Source organism: Haliotis cracherodii, unplaced genomic scaffold (genome assembly GCF_022045235.1).
Source record: "Haliotis cracherodii isolate W230 unplaced genomic scaffold, xgHalCrac1.p SCAF_10, whole genome shotgun sequence".
NCBI lineage: Eukaryota > Metazoa > Mollusca > Gastropoda > Lepetellida > Haliotidae > Haliotis > Haliotis cracherodii.
Genome location: NW_027266265.1, coordinates 25,202,156 through 25,216,601, shown reverse-complemented (window position 1 = coordinate 25,216,601; position 14,446 = coordinate 25,202,156).

The window sequence follows — 14,446 nt, the reverse complement described above, 5'->3', positions numbered from 1 at the left end:
GAGCTAGCAGATAACTATTATGGTTTTTATGCAAATTTGTTGGGTATTCTAAGTCAACTTAGTATGTACCCTTTATCAGAATCCTTACCACCCCTGAACCCTTTCTCAACAAACAAGTGCATATCATAATCAGCAAGTAGTTTTAGTTCTATACTGGTCTTCTTCAATAATGTATCCCACGAGAGTCCGGGACTTGCATAGTACCATGCTGGATCCATACCATATTGATTTAAACAGGTCTTTATAAATATCTCAGCAACATTGGCGAGTAATAGTACATCAATTTTTAAGTATCGATCATGATAATCGCCTAAGTTCTTACAACCTAATTAAGAACATGTTTGTAATCAGCATAAGTTATTTTAGATTATGTTAAGTTACTTTATAATGATTCAATGGGTGGTAATTTAGTTTCATCAAACCTAGACCAATCATCCATATATTCGCAAGGACACCCTTTCTCTACAACAAATGTCGAGTTAACTTATCAGTGTATTGACTTGTTATAGCAAAGTCATCAGGATTGTTTGCATTAGCTAAACGGCCCAGAGAAGATAACAGAAACTATCTATGAATCTAAGTCAATTACTTTGTTTTGTTTTCGCTTTCCCTTCCTTGTCTGGATAATGTAGGTGGAGTCAAAGAGAATGATGTATAATTTTCCATAGAACTAGGAATACACGCGCCAGTCTTTGAGGTAGCTTGCATGATGAGATGAGAATCATACCCTCTTACATTAAGAAATACAACGGGGATTGGTATTGTTTGGTGATTTATAGCTCCTCTGTCATTGCCTTCTTATAGGCTCCAATCATCCTTTGTCATGCACATGAGCTCAGTATGTGATACATTTCCCCTGATTCTTATTCTCTGTTCATTTTGTAGAGGCACAAGCCTTATGTTCTTGAGTTTTGTATGTAAAACTGTATCCAGTACAGCGTTCTGTATTTTCCATGTGTGTCCTTACTGTGTAGGTTCTAACATCCTTATCAAGCAAGTGATCAATCACTACACTACACTGAAACGTCACTCCTAATTGTGATAAAGAAGTTGTTCATCCATAAATTGTTTCCTTACTTAGTACTCCAGTTTCTAAAAGCCTCTCAAATAAGCTTTAATGGTATTTACTATCTTTTTTAAGCAGAAATAAACTGATTCGTGAAATATTTTCCGGGGCAGAGCTCAACCTGTGTACAACAGTGCCTTTGGAATGCCCCAAACATTTATAGTTAAATTATTATGCTTTACTAACTTATTAATTTGTGACGTTGGTGTAGGTGCATCTATACCTTCAAAGTTGATTCCATCATTTTGGGTTTAGCTCGAAGGCCTATCAGGGCGTTTTTTTAGAATTTGCAGGAAATAAGGCAGATCTCAATGCCCATCTTAAACAGTTATCATCATTATTTTTAATGTTAATTATGACTTGTTTTTTTTGCTTATAATATGGGTGTTAAACTATATAAGACCCACCTTTTAAAGACACATAGCTTGTTATATTTAAATATAAAGAATCAATTTTGTCCAGACTCCAACCTGAACCTCTACTATGCCATCGCTCTAAAGTTTTTTGTATCTGTTGAAATGATGTATCTAAAGATGAACTTACAGAACTCGATTTAGTTATAACTATATAAGGTTCAGTATATTCAACACTGTCATCTGTGTTGTTTTTACTTAATGATATTTTAACTGTCAGCTGGTATTTTATTCTATTTAAATCATCTAGGCCCTCATTAATTTTGCCCAATATGATTGGTTTAACATCATTAACATCCAAGTTGGAAGTAATATTCATCTTAGAACTTCTCAGATATTTACCAATGGCATGATCCATTGGTACAAATCTTAACTCGACTGGTTCATAATTTTTAATAGCTGGTTGATTATCATCAGCTGGTTTATTGTTATCCAGTAACAATTAGGTAACAGCTGATTAGGCACACTCTCGATAGTCACTTCTACTTTTGTAATCTTAGGGAAAAGAATGCCTCAGTATCTCTGTGATATGGCACTTCGGGATCCTCGCACAACATTAAAATACCCCTCAAGGATCGAGCAGGCACATTCAGATTGATGTTCCACAGCGTATCACTTTTGTCCTTGGTGATCTTGCGATGACGTAGCACACGATCATACAAAATGGCCAATCTTCCTGTATACTGGTTACGAATTTATCTCGCTAATTCAGGATCTGTTACCATTTTATATCCAGTGAGATATTATCAATGAAATAGCTAGCTTCTGTGTCACCAACGGCTTTGAATACACTGTTGTCATTAAAAGTGAGTTAATGTTCTAACCTAGCGATGCTTGGTAGAAGGGTAATTGACTACCTAGTAATTCAAAGTCAAGTGGAATATAGAAATGGTTACCTAATGCATCAGCTATAGCCTTATCTTCTGCGATGGTATTATCACCACTGGCAGAACCTACACCAATCTCGTTGGATTCCGATTAGTGCTTGTGTCAATATGTAAGTTTTCCCGTGCTTTTGTTGTTCTCCAAAGATCCACATAACAGTAGCATACATCACTGTCGTCAATACGCAAGACCTCATTACCGCTAAATAGGGCTCCGAGCCCGAAGGCTTGAAGCCCTATTGTAATCGGCCGATTTATTTATTATTATCATTCCGACGATTTTTTTACCAGAGCTTGCAAAGTAACCACTGGCTCGATTCCGTTCAAATTTTGCATATGTATGATTACAGTTGAGTTCTAGAAACAAACAAAAATTCCAAGGCCGCAGGTCCAATGACCAAGGGGAGATAACTAAAGTTTTGAATATACATTCTGCCCTATTGCCCCACAACCGCTTGTCCGATTACTTTCAAACTTTGCATGTGTCTTCTGCTTTAGGTGATTGACATATTATATGCTTTTACTTTCGACATTGCTTTGGTGGTTTGGCAGCCATATTGGATTCAATGTTTTCACAGTGTGATTTGGTCCATGTCTTCAAATACACACTCCTCTGAATCTACAGTATGAAATGCTTCCAAACTTTCTAAGAATTGCCTACATACATAACACATCAAACTCTAATAGCCGTTTTTGGATATATTTTTTTTGGCGGCCATATTGGATTCAAGATTTTCACAGTCTTTGGGGTACCCGTCTTCAAATGCATACTTCTCTGAATCCACTGCATGAAATCCTTCAAAACTTTCTGAGAATTGTCTCCACACACAAACACAACAAATTATAATAACCGTTTTGATATAAAAAAAAAAAATCACCGAAATTCCACTTTAAAGATCATATCTTGCAAGGTTCTCCACAGAAACTATTGCAAGTTTACATGAAGTTAGTGTGCCATATGCAACTCATTTTTTGTTCTTGGTTGCATGCTAAATGTAAAACCGCTCGGTGGTAATATTTAATTAATATTTGGGAACCCCTGGAACACGCCAATTTTGTAGCGGCGATGTCCTGCAAATGGTGACTATCTTTTGACCGTGTGGGTACAAGCAAACCCTTTGAGGATTCGAACATGTTCAAGGTCTTAAATGGGTTTACAACAGACTTGGACACGCCGGCAAACAACAATTTCATAGCGGCGATATCCTGCAAGTGGTGCCTACATTTGACGGATTTGGTACAAGGAAACCCTTTGAGGATTCGAACATGGACGTTTGTGCACAGTGTTACTTGGAGCCCGCCATTGCTGCTTGCAGCTTTAATTTTAATCGTAATTGTTTTTACAATTGCACGACCTATGTTCTGAACAAGCTCCCTGTTATCAATAGTAGAAGCCAAACTAATTGTAAAAGCTAGTCAGGCAATTTATCGAACTATCACATCATAAACACTGAGATTAGGAAAGCGAACCAGAAGTGTCTGATTCTGATTAATGATACTTGGGCTATTAGTTATAGTTACAGACTGACGAATTGCTTTGACTCTTAATGGATCCCAAAGTCAACGTTGTGGATTTAACTTGCGTCCGTATTGTGAAGACATTGCTATATTGAAATTATGTTTTCTTATGTTTAACATAAAAATTGATTATATTAATCTAGATATCCTAAAATGCTACTAAAGGTGAACGAGAGATGAAATCAGCTTTGTGGGACATGGAATAAATTTTAATGAGGAACTTTTAGAATCAACTGTTGAATGATTGAAAGTTGAAAGTAAAACATTCTGCAAAGACCACTAAGGTTCTTCAAACAGTGCAGACTGAACATGGTGCATCAGGGGGCTGCCATTGATAAAGATAATTTGGAAGACATACCACAACATGCCAAGGAGGCTTCAGATGGACTTCCTGGCACTTCATGGTATATCAGGGAGTATTGTATCCTGGCTCTTGAATTTATTAGCTAAGACCGCCACTTGGCTTAGTCAAAACTTGTGGGTAGTGATTGTAGCAATTGCAGGGCTGTTGTATGTAGCTGACAAAGACTACCTCTCGTATAAGAAACCAAATCATGAGTTAACCAGCTGTGACTCCACCCACTATAAGTGCTGTTTTTTCATCGATATGCTTTTGATTTTGAGTTACAATATATGAAATGGTGGAGTTGTGTTACCTCATAAAGTTAATCATCTGTTTCAACGACTGTGGCTTAACTATTCATGTTTCGCTTGTTTTTGGTTGTTATCAATGCCATCATTTGTTTATCGGCAGCAACAAGCACAATTTTATTGTTATAACCTATCACTTGACAAATCTTATGTTCCATGTTACTCGGCGACATATACAGACCTATTCCAAACACATAGTCTACTTTAGAACCAATATACTGTAGTACTGCTTGATAGCCGAAAGTGGATCAACAGGTGATGAAATAGCATCCTCTACGTTAGCAGCAAACTGCTTTTGTGCATCAAATGCTGTGCCTACACAAATGATGTTTGTACGTGTTTGTGACTGAACTTCAACAAGAGCCCACCCATAAGTTCAGATTAAATCATAAAATCTCTCAGTGAACAGTGGACCAGTATAAGTACTGCGCGTGGTAATAGTAAGATATTAATAAATAAAGAACATCGCGCTATATCTGATGGATATCATGGTGTATGCACGCTCAATAATGGCATGTTTAGGCCTTATGGGGATAGTATCACACTAAAGGAATCAAATGGAATAGTGACATTAAACAGTGGAAAATAAAACATACAAAACTTGTTGGGGACTTAGCAAATACACTTGGATTTATAAGAAATGAAGTGATACCCAGCACAGTAGTGCCTGGAGTTAAATTACCTGATATAGTTCCCCATCAAGAGCTGCACATCCTTCTTGGTCAGATTAGTACCACGGATAATATTCAACGTGAAATCTCTCAACTCTACTAAGGACTATTCCATTCAAAGATGAAAATACAATAGTGGTAGAGATACAGTATGAGAAGTTAAGGCAGGGTATCACTACAGTGCCCAAAGTTTCAGTATTAGATGTAAAACATCAACCAGTACATATAGGGTATTCGAGCGTGTCACTTCATATTAGAAATAATGGTTGATTCTGCAGGTCCTGGAACGCATCACCTTAGACAATATAATACAATTTCGCTTTCTGATCTTGGAGACACAGAAGGACTTGATGAACCCTGAAGGCAAGTTATATGCTTTACACTTACAAAATAATGTATACAAATGGAAAGAAGTTATATCTACAGCACCTGCTGTAACAGTACCTAATCTAGGAGATTTAAATGGTGTCATGGTTAAAGAACCCATTAAAAACGTCCTGTACAATCTTGCCCTCATTGATAATGACAAATGGATTATGATCAAACCAAAAATCGACCGGCTAATAAATATCATCATTGGTCCACCATATGTGGTGACGAGGGGTAAGGTTCAGGTTTAACTGAGATAATGAATACTGGGATTACACTGGGACTTGGGACTTACTTCAAAATGACAGTGTGTGTTCGATAAACCAGGCCATATGTGAATGAGTCGCCCAGCATTAAAAGATATCACCGAATTCAATGATGTATAAAATAACTTGAAGGCTATACCTACTGGCTCTACACTTTATATTGAAGTCTTGCTTGGGGATATTCAAGAAAATTCCTCCGCTTTATTAGAGGGCCTGAATCTTAATGGTTTAAAAAACATAAACGACACCATTGCACATAGTAATTATATACTCCATGGATTACCAACCAAATTTTCAAGCCTTCAAAGTGTTAGTATACAAGTTGTAATGAACATCTAATTCACTAAGAGATTTTTGCCCTATAATATCAAATAATAAGGTTGATGTACAGTATCACATCATTCCCACCAGACTATTTAAAGATTTTTGAATAATTCTTGAATAATATAACTAAAACTATAGACCCAATTTAAGCACGTCCAGGGTGGGGTGTCATCGTACCCCCCTCGTCTACACCACTGTCCCATAATACGCCACCTCCCAACTACTTCCTTGAGAAGGACAACAAGAACCTACTCAGAAATACACTAGACACTACAACATCCACTAGTTAACCCTAACTGAAGATACAGATTGCCTAAAGCGTGAAACTACCAAAAATGTGCAAGACAATAAATCATGTGTTATTGCTAGCGCAGAAAGGAAAACAGTGAGACAGAAAGATATTATTACCTGAACAACTGATTATGAATAGTGAAGAGGACTTCTGTTGATATTCTGAAGACTTCCGTGGGGTGAGGACTCCCAAAATACAGGATGTGTGGCAATGATGTAATGAGGGTTTTGTATTCGCAGGAATTATGAGTGTATGGCAATTTCCGGCTTATTTTATGAGACAATTAAATACAACAAACATTTAATCACTGCACTAAAAACAACAACATCACAGGAAATACGACCGAAATTGTAAATCATCATATTTTATTGACCAAGTATGTTCCTCCGCCTGTTCACTGGTTGACCAAGTTTCACCTGAAACGGAACGCCTCCGTGGTCTAGTGGTAGAGCGTCCGCCCGGAGAGCGGAAGGTCCGGGGTTCGATCCCCGACCGCGTCATACCAAAAGACGTTAAAAGATGGTACTTGTTGTTACCCTGTCTGGCGCTCGGCATGAAGGGGCTAAAACAAGGACTGGTCGGCTCGGAGTCAGTATACTGTGTCTGAGTGGGGTATTCATGTTAAACTGCGGCATGGTATCTCAGTGTGCTAGCACTATAAATCGGCATCAGTCCGGACTAGTACAAGCAGCCACACAAACACACACACGTACATGCACGTCGCTATATAAGTGCAATAATCTTGGACGCGACGTTAAACCCCATTTCACCTCACCTCACCTGAAACGACACTACAAACATTATACAAAATAACAATTTTCCCTCAACGTGTACATGCAATAAGTTCTTCGCACGATTCACAAGAAAATCGTTTTCTCCGACTCGAACTGAGCTGTACAAGAAGTGAAGGTCAGTTGTCAAATACAGGATTTTATTTCATTTTTTCCAGGACGCGGAACAAGGGGTAGTCAGGATTCAAGGCACAGGGGACAGACCCCTGGGATGCACCCCAGAAGAAGAATTCTCACGCAATTTCTCACGTTCATCACGTCTCTCCCTGTGCCTTTCTTTCAATGCATGTGAAAGGGTCTCTCGTCAAGTGGGACGCTGCCTCGACCCATGACGGAAGGTGTATGTATCCCGTTAAGTTTAGTGCACTGCACTAACCAGCACAAACGCGCACCAACAGCCTGCACGTATTCGCATACCCGACCATTGTGTTTAGCACGCCGTCCAGACTGGTCACCAGTTTAACACCGCACTCAGCAATATTCCAGCTATATGAGGGCGGTCTATAAATAAACGAGTCTGGACCAGACGATCCAGTGATTGACATCACTAGGATCGATCCACGCAATTGGGATACGATGACATGCATCAACCAAGTCAGCGAGCCTGGCCACCCGATCCCGTTAGTCGCCTCTTACGACAAGCATAGTCGCCTTTTACGGCAAGCATGGGTTTCAATAACAAGTGATAGCTATTGGTATCATGCACAAACGCATTATTACATACATAGCAATTTTGCAATATTCCAGCAATATCACGGCGGGGGACACCAGAAATGAGCTTCACACTTTGTACCCATGTCAGGAATCGAACCCGGGTTTTCGGTGTGATGAGTGAACGCTTTAACCACTAGGCTATCCGACCGCCCCGTTTCATTAAAACTTCAATATAAATTAATGCATTTTGAAATGAAATAATTCATCTTTCAATACATATTCATGAAGACATGAAATATACTAATGTAAGCCTTTTGATTCGCGTTACCTGTTATTTTGCATGATTTATAATAAATTTAACAAACACATTATAACTGACAAACTATTTATTATAATAACATTATACCATAGCACATACATAAAAGACTAGTTTCTTTGGAATTATGGATTCTCATGTTAATACTAACTATAACTATAACAATGAAACCTGTGGTTGAGCATCAGCCTTAACCAGTACAAATTACATGCCCAAGCATTGGAGCAACTACCCGCATATAGTGCCGCATGTACATTGAGTGAGCATCACCGGAATGAGAAGCTGCTTGACTGAGCATCAGTCATTACTGACCCCATCATGGGGTGCATTCGAGGATATGACCTACGCTTCTGAGCATCAGAAACAGTATTTGGCAGCATGCCATTAACACATAAATATGTACACCAATGAATGATGGGGGGAAATATCCCCAGAAACATTATGAATATTTAACTGCCTATGGATATTTAACTGCCATTTAACACTGGACATTTAAACATGAACAACAAAGAATGGTTCAGGAAAAATATACCTTTTATGGATCATCATGAGAATCCCTGTCCCTACTGACAGTTACGACATGTACATAATGATTGGTAAAGACAATGAGTTGTCCAAACAACGATGATGAGGTATAAGACAAATTCCCCGGACTTTAACCGTATTAAACTCCTAAAGCACAACATGACACTGTAAGCGCTGTGACTGTGAACATGGACAAAAGGTGGTGTGTTGAGGGAAGGACGTGGGATTTTTTTCGGCAAAACAAGCATACGGCATGGCGAACGACAACACTGATACTGCGCATGAACGGAAATACTGAATGTAAACACATGTCCCTAAAATGAGGCTTGCTTCTCAAACGGAAGTAGCATGTAGTGTGCATAAGCGGAAGTACTGAATGTAAACACACGTTATTGAGTACAAGTAGAGATTGCTGCAGAGCATCAATAGCTCACCGCAATATAATGTTATTTGCGTGTAAGCTATGGGAGTAGAGAATTTGTGTAAAGTACAAATTGTTTGTTATTAATGTAGTTATCTTTGGAAAGCACAATAAAAGAAACAGTGTCTTTAATTGGTCAGCACAAAGAAAACCCACCCAAGAAAACTGGGCCTGTCAGGCAAAACTTGATATATACCCACTATTAGTACCAATAAAAAAATCCTATATAGATAACACAACTACGGTGGCCCATAAGGGACATGGAGTCTGTTTTTCCATATTTTGATGTTTCACTTACTTTTATCGTAACCTTTAGCAAATTAACACAATTTGTCATACAAATATGTAATAAATCATGTATAAAAACAACCGAAAACATGGAAAATGTACTTTCAAGTAGCTATTGAGTCGCTGAAATGTGAAGCGAAAATGTCCAAAATTAAATTGGAAATGTCAAAAACCAAAACGAAAATGTCAAAAACCAAAACTATAATGTCAAAAACTAAAATGAAACCACAGAAAACTATTTCCACCGCGGTAATAATATTTCCACCGCGGTGTAAATAGTTTTCACCGCGGTGGAAATAGTTTTCTGTATTTTCATTTTAGTTTTTGACATTTTCGTTTTTGTTTTCTGACATTTCCAATTTAGTTTTTGACATTTACGTTTCACTTTTCTGCGATTCAATATCTTCTTTACACATGATTTATCACATATTTGTAAGACAAATCGTGTTAATTTGCAAAAGGTAACGACAAAAGTAAGTGAAATATCAAAATATGGAAAAACAGACTCCATGTCCCTTATGGGCCACCGTACACAACAAATGTCATTCTAAAGCATGCTTTTGCAGCAAATATCATTTCTGGTCAAAATGTTGGTTGGGTTAAATAAAGCAAACTTTTAAAATAGTAAACACAAAAAATGTAATGAATCCACTCTAAATATACTTCAGTTCAAATGTAAAAATTCACGCAATCATTAATGGATTCCCATTTATCTAGCAGCAAGTTAGGAACATACAGTTAGGTCACGTTATCTATAAATATTGAGAATTATCTTACATATTGTAAAAACGAAGGCCATAGGTCACGTTTCTCAAAAAACTCGTTTAAGTAATCACAAACTAAAAATTGAAAAAATTGTGGATATACAAAAACACCAACCCCATTTGAACAACGTCTCTGTGAAACATGTGATGTCTCAGAAGATGAACAACATTACGCACTGTCTTACATAATACAACCAAGAAAGAGAATCACAAATAATCCCCAATCATGATAAAGAATTTGGTACACTCTGTTAAAAGGAGCAGATTCTTAATAAGTTTACCAACGGTTATCCAGAAACAACTTCCACGATCTGTTAACATATCAACAATTACAAACAAATTCCTTGTACATGTATGTACAACATTACCATAGTTTTGCTCAATTCTCATATTGTTTCCATATCATTATAATACACTTGTTTTTTAAATAATATTGTTATAATGTACCTCCTTTGAATGTTGAATGTTGCTGTGTTTTTTAATTGTCGTTTATTGTGCATGTATTTTGTAGTTTGTGATTGTCTAATATTGCCACTGTTTCTTCATGGAATGTTCCGCAATACATATCTCATCTAAAACATCTTTGTTGTATAATAGTTTCTTACAGTTTTTTACGGGGGCATGGTTGGCCCAGTCGCCGAAGGCGCTGCAATTTGCTATACGGAGTTGTGTCCCTTCGGCACGCCAGAAACCTATGACAGTGTGTTTGAATCTCGGTTCGCCCCGATTTTGTTGTCAGCACAAAACCCTTGCTCGTTGGCTTCACCAAAGTGGTGAACGTCTAAGACCTGCATCACTTCAGACTTTCCTCCCACATCAAGCTGACACGGAATACTATTCAACGGCGTTAAACCCAACTCGATCCCTCACTCACTCTTGTGTATGGTTCCGTTTAGTTAACTGGGTTTGTGTTGTGATTGCTTCCGGCTTAGATTTGAAATTTGTTTAGAAGAATGTTACTATGTTCAACCCAAACATCGTGAAGATATCATGCAACCGTATTATCCTTTTGGAAAATAATTGCAAACTACAGACCAACCTGTTGATTTCCTTTGTATCCAGAAGCAAAGAACATTTATGGGTGTATAATCTCAGCTGGAAGTTATTTTTTTTGTCAAAGCAATAAACCATGCAGAAACGTAAACCGCCGCATGAAACGGTATGTACCATACATTACATACAGTGAAGTATTTAAAACAATGCTGTGCTCAACTATGCACAGCAAGCGCCATACATGTGATTATGAAGACAACTAATAAAAAATTTCTCATATCAAACCCGTTGTTTTACATGTGTTGTTTATTGAACAAAGTCATACTTTATAGAAGCCTGGTATTTAATCGTGTTGAACAATATGTTGCAATAGCAGTGTGAAAATTGAGTGCGCGTGACAGGCTTGGCCTAAATTCCTTCCTGGAACGTTTCTCGATGGCTGCCTGAATAACATATGATACATTGAAAAGGTAGTGCGCAATTGAGCTGTTCGGGTAAGGGAGATAGCTAAAGGAGATAATCGCTCAATGCGCAATAGTTTATTCTTACAAAATATAGACCGGTTAACTTTAGAGAAATGGGATCATTTTTAGCTCTTTTAAAAACCAAATGAACAAATTTCATGGGTTATTAGCATTACGAAAAGTGACTAAGTCTCAGAATAGCCAGACGATTTTGAAGTATCTCTTATTGCTGGAAAAGATAAACATCAACATTTCACGCACATTTCACATGATTTGTATGTTTCGTTTCGGTAACTGCGTGGCTTGAAATTTCAAAGAAACCAACATGTCGACTTACATGCAATAAAATTAACCTCTCCCGTATACTTCCCCGCCTTAAGGGCGGGGAAGAATAAGCTTTCTCATGGGAAAATACACAACTGAGTTAATATAAATAAAGCGTTGCATACTACGTTATACGGGTTTCAAGCTGTGTTGCTTGTTGCTTATGTGACGCAGTAGTTACATACCTGTGACAAGACTACCAACTACAGAAATACAAATGCGATCAAGCAGTTTATGTTATTATAAACCCAGTCAATTTCATTGACAACAAGAGGTACATGCCAATGTAACTTTTACACATCACAATTGCCGTTTCGCTAGCTCTCCTTTGGACTTCGATGACAGCACATGCCGTGCAACCAATGTAAACAAAGGATTAATATGCAAATGGAAAGAGTTTTTCACGTTTAAGGATTTTTTCCAATTAAAGTTAAACAGATGAAAAACATATGCAATATTTTGAATAAACTGTGTAAGATGTGACGATATGGCAGAGGCACTTCGCTGGCCCGCATGGGGTGTTTTGCAAGGCCATAAGCTTCGTACGACCGAGGCATTTATGATATTGTAATCTAGGCTTTGATGAACAGTGGCTTTACATCCAATTAAGCTGGCATTTAATATTTTGTAACTAATCCGTAAGAAAAAAACATGAACTTCTCTTCAATTTGCCTCAAATATAAACATGACCGAAGCCCGTTATTCTGCGCAGCGTTTGTGTTGTCGTCTTCGCTGTTCGGAGTTTTATTGTCTGGTTTGAGACACGAAAGTGTGACGTCACACTCGGAAATGATTTCATGTATGTAAAATAAAACACTCAAATTTCAACCTTGATGATCAGTTTTGCCAAGTTTCATAATTTGAGTATGTCTGAAAGTATGTGTACAATGTTTGGACAAGAAGGTTTCTCATATACTGAACAACAAAAGTTCCTGTGACACTGAAAAAGATTTAATGCAAAGTTATGTTTTTTACCAATCTGAAACAATTTCACAGACTCCTGTAAGTGTTCATATGGTTTAATTTGCCATAATGACTTCATAAAATGTGTGATTTAATATTTATTTATTTATTACAAATCAACAGCGTGTGTATCTACCTCTGGTTGCGATGCAAACAACACATCTTCGTCTCATGGAATGGACCAGGCGTTGCACAAAGTCCTGTGGGATATCTGTCCATATCTGCTGGAGCATGTTTCGAAGTTCCTGGAGTGTCTGTGGAACACGTGGTTGACGTCGAAGGCCCCGATCCATCTCATCCCACATGTGCTCGATTGGTGAGAGATCAGTGGAGCAAGCCGGCCAGGGGATGACATTCACGTTGTTTTGTTGAAGAGAATCCTGAACAAGTCGAGCAATATGAGGCCAGGCGTTGTCATGTTGAAAGGTAACGCCTGGGCCATGACGACGCAAAAACGGTAGAACAACAGGGTCGATGATCTCGTCACGGTAGCGCTGTCCATTGAGATTTCCCTCTACCACTATCAAACGGGTCCTCTATCTTGCTGTAATCCCACCGCATACCATAACGCTGCTGCCCCCGAACCGATCTTCTTCCAAGACACAATGATTGACGTAACGTTCACCTCGACGCCGGTACACTCGAATCTGTCCATCGCTGTTGCTGAGGTGAAAACGAGACTCGTCAGTGAATAGAACTTGTCCCCACTGCATGGCCGTCCATCGTAGACGTGCTTGACGGTGGTTTCCTGTCAAAATGGGACGTCTGGCGGGTCTTCTGACGACAATCCCTGCACATCTGAGGCGATAACGTACAGTTTGTGAAGATATTCGTCGAAGGCCTGGGATGCTTCTTGCAGTCACTGTTGCTGGCTGGAATCGATTTCGTAGGCGTGTTGTTTGAATCCAGTTGTCTTGTCGATTATTGCTTACGGGTGGCCTGCCACTCTGAGGATGGTCTCTGACTGCATTCGTCTGTTGCCAACGTTGCCATAAATACCAAATGGTGTTTCTGTGGACGTTAAATTGTCTTGCAACATCACGTTGACTCGACCCTGCTTCAAGCATACCAATGGCTCGCAGACGCTCATTTTCGTACATGCGTGGCATTTTGTAATGTTGAGTGAGTGAGTTGGGTTTAACGCCGCTTTTAACAGTATTCCAGTTATGTCGCGGCGTGTCAGCTTAATGTGGGAGGAAAGCCCGAAGTGATGCAGGTCTCAGACGTTTACCACTTCGGTGAAACCCACGAGCACGGGTATGGTGCTGAAAAAACCTAGAAACATAATGGTAATGTTGAATGATTTCGTAATTTTGTTTTTTCTGAGTGGTTGTTGTCAGCACGATGCCAAACAATAGATGTACTACAATATTGAAAAACAAACTTTACTTGTTTGAAAAATACACTAAAATATTGGTGTCACAGGAACTTTTGTTGTTGAGTATATATCTATCCATTGTGATGTTTCTTTTGCAGTTCAGTATATATT